Consider the following 3973-nt stretch of genomic DNA (forward strand, 5'->3'; position numbering starts at 1 on the left):
TCATGGAAACAGACGGGCACCAAGAAAAAGATGGAATTCGTTTAGAACACATATCAGTTTCGGGAAAATTCTTAGCTTTGTTTTTCTAATTTTACTGAAGAGCAAATTGGGAACCAGAAGTGAAGTAATTTCTGCAAACTTATACACAATACAATCTATATCAATCCCTCATTACATTGCCAACTCAAAGTATGTCTTTTCATTTCATTCTGTCCTGTGGTAAAATGTTTTTCCCATTAGATTGAGATGACATGGGAGTCTTTATCCTCAGCTTTGGTAGCTTCCATAGCCGTAAACCTGTTGATCTAATAGTCTTCCGGGTATATTCATTTCTTCACAAAATATGTTTTTAATACATAACAGAATTTTTATTTTGTCTTTCATACTTTTAGTTTATCGTCTTCCTCTCCAGGTGTGATCTTCCACCTCATCCTGCACTCATTGGTGAAGCCCACATTTCCTCCCATCCTTTGGGAGTCGTCCTTGAGTTTCTCTCCTTCTTCACCTTGACTTCCAACGAATAAAGGAATAGCAGCATTAGCATCTATTCATCTCCTGCAGTGTACTGTATGTTCTTTGGGGACATAGGCTTAGTCTTATTTATCTTCAAAGACCTACCGTTTCCTACACTTTCTTGTGCATGACAAATAAAACACTAATGGATATGAAGCAACGGATGGAACTAGAATCCTTTGTTTTTAATGCAGTTATATCATAATTTCCAAACAAAAAATTCCAATGTGTAGCATGTAAGGTAATCAATCAAGTCCTGCCTTAGTTCAGACCCTCCTTAAGTCTTCTGTGGTTTTCCTCTGGGTGATGTGACAATTTCCTAACCAATTTTTCTTAGACTCATTGTGCATACTTCTACATTATCCTTGCGCAGATATCTGCATTTCTGGGTAAATGTTATTTGGATAACGTTTCATGATTTACAACCTAATTTCTTCTTCATTTCAATATACTCACCAATATTTCCACAGCTTTTGGTTCTCAGATCAGGTCTCGAGGAAAAATAATGTTCCTTATATTCATTCAACCAAACATGTACGAGCCTCAAAGAGTTATGTGTCATGGTGTCCTGACCTTTATGAGATCCACATGGTTGCCTTTTTTCAGAAAATATGTCCTACTCTAGAGCATGGGATGGTGAAGAGCTTACCACTACACATTCAGATCCTAAGTGATATTTCTAAATCTTTTCCTTCCCAGATACACATGCCACTGTCTTATCGTCCACATCATTGAAATAGTTTCTGTTCATGACACACAATCCTCCAGCCATTGCGGGTGACTCTACTGGTGCATTGCCTCCATCTGGTCCTCATAGCTCGGAAAGGGGAACGAGATCTCATGTGAAGCATAGCCCCCAGCTGACTCCTCCCTGTACCACAGAGGACAACAAGCTATAGACAAGCACATCTGCGCCAATCATATCAGTTGGTGGGCGAGCCATGGTCGGCCCGTCCTCCTGATGACAGCCAGCCAAGCCTGCAGCCACATCACATTCACTTCACAGCAGTTGTCCAGCCTCACCAGAGCTTCTGTAACACAGGCTGCTCCAATTGTTCTTCCTCAAAGCATTCCCTCACCCTTTGTACTTCTTACTACTTTAATTTTACCAACAAGGTGTTTTTGGAGATATTTATCTAGCTCTCCTTCCAAATCATCAAAGTCACTAGCATCATCCACTAAGGCAATTTCATGACGATGACACGCTGGTGTGCCATCTGTAACTGTGCCCTGTCCTAAGCAAAATCAACACAGCTTCACTGTAGAGACAAGTAATAACACGAGTGACTGAAACATCAGTCAGGTGAAGATTTTCTTCACATGCTGCATTCCTTGTGGCTGGCAAATCTCCACTGGAACCCAAGTGATTATTAAAAACGATATCAAAGGCATGTATCTTATAGCTTAAGTCTCTCAATTCCTGATCACTTTCATTAAAAATCATATTCAATTTAGGGGCGCCTGGGTGGCTCTGTCGGTTAAGCGTCTGACTTCGGCTCAGGTCATGATCTCACGGTTCATGGATTCGAGCCCTGCATCAGACTCTGTGCTGACAGCTTGGAGCCTGGAGCCTGCTTCAGATTCTGTGTCTCCATCTCTCCTCTGCCCCTTCCCTCACTCGCTCTCTGTCACTCTCTATCAAAAATAGATAAACATTAAAAAATTTTTAAAAATCATATTCAGTTTAGAAGAGAATTTCACATTGGTTTTTTTCTGGATCTTCAATATGATTACTATATCACAATTTTGTCTGCTTTGAACTATGACTCTAACACTGGACTTAGAGCTTGAGTGAAACAGGGATAGAATGTTTTAGGAAATGATCCACAGGGCCTAGACCCCTTGATAGGCACATTCTTTTCTTTCTTTTTTTTTTTTTTTTAATGTTTATTTATTTTTGAGAGAGACACAGAGCATGAGCAGGGGAGGGGCAGAGAGAGAGGGAAACACAGAATCAAAAGCAGGCTCCAGGCTCTGAGTTGTCAGCACAGAGCTCCATGCAGAGCTCAAACTCACGAACTGTGAGATCATGACCTAAGCCGAAGTCGGCCACTCAACCAACTGAGCCACCCAGGCGCCCCACTGATAGGCACATTCTTAAGCAACAGAATCACTTGACTGAACTTAAACAAAAAGCAAAACTGTCCAGATCACAGATGTAAAAATGCACCTCAGTAGATATAGCAAATTGTAACACTTAAACCATTGCAGACCTAGCGCCCCTGAAAGGACTTTTTCAATTTCTTCCAGCAGAAGCAGCCAGAGCCAGAAACTGGTGCTGGAGGCTGAATGGGAACCAACATTGAGAGTGAGAATCTCCCAGATGCAGTCAGGGTGGGAGTGGGGATGCTTCTGTGGGCTCCCCATCAGGTCCTCACGCTGAAGATGCCAGAAAGACACCTTGTGACACCAAACACCAGCAGCCCAGCACTGGGCCTTCAGAGACCCCGGCAGTCGCACCCTCCCTCCCTGTCTCAGCGCAGGTGGGGAGGGGGTCAGGCAGGTGGAAGAGGCCTGGGGAAGCCTAACAGCCAAGCTTCCTGCAGGTTCCGGACAGGTGGCTGCCACCAGGCCACGGAGACTTGTGCTACTATCTGTATCTTCCCTCTTTCTCTGTCTTCCCCCCACTGAAAGAAATTAGCCAGGCTTTTAAAATTAAACAAGAGTTTTAAGAGCATGTCTTAGTAAATAACAAGGAAGAAGTTTGAACAATTGCATGTCTCTCCAATCCAATTTGAAGTGAATGGAGGATTATTTGAAATGGAAAAGATAGGACCAAGTCCCGAGTGAAAGGAACAAGAAAGAAAAGAAGGAAAAGGAAAAGAGTAAGGCAAAATAACAGTGCTCCATTGGTAACTAGCTGTCAATTTTTTTTTTTTTTTTTTTTTTGAACCTGAAAATGTCCCTTTTGAGAGATATTTTACAGTTTGGCTTCTGTCTTCTGGCATGGAGACTGGTATTTACCTTGAGGGCAAACAGCTTCTTTGATGTCCATGACTGCATTAATATATCTTTTTTTATGCAGAAGTAAGGCATTTTGTCTAAGCATGTGGCATACTGATTAGTAGATAGAAGGTGCTAAATAAACAATTTCTTGAATTAAAATGAAGAGTAAGCTTTTGATTTAAGACTCCTTTGGGATTTTATTTGTGGTGGCTATATAAAGTGGTAACTGAAAAATGTAAAAAAAAAATATATATATATACATATATATATATATATATATATGTATATATATATATATATATGTATGTATATTATCTACCTCAGAGTTGCCGGAAGGATAAACAAGCTAATGTTGCAGTCACTTAGTTCATCCTTGGCACACAGGAAGATCTCAAAGCGTTTATCACTTTTGTTGAGCTATTATCAGTAATGAACACACATGGTACTTGTGTTTATATGTATGCATTTTGGTTTCTACATGTATACATTCATATGTGTGCATATATTTTTAAAT

At 40.7% G+C, this 3973-nt stretch overlaps 1 pseudogene; it reads right to left on the bottom strand.

Moving 5' to 3' along the window:
* Positions 1–872: 872 nt before the first annotated feature.
* LOC125934013 (polypeptide N-acetylgalactosaminyltransferase 11-like) lies at positions 873–3508 on the bottom strand (annotated as a pseudogene).
* Positions 3509–3973: the final 465 nt, after the last annotated feature.

This window comes from Panthera uncia (assembly GCF_023721935.1).
Source record: "Panthera uncia isolate 11264 chromosome A1 unlocalized genomic scaffold, Puncia_PCG_1.0 HiC_scaffold_16, whole genome shotgun sequence".
Taxonomy (NCBI): Eukaryota; Metazoa; Chordata; class Mammalia; order Carnivora; family Felidae; genus Panthera; species Panthera uncia.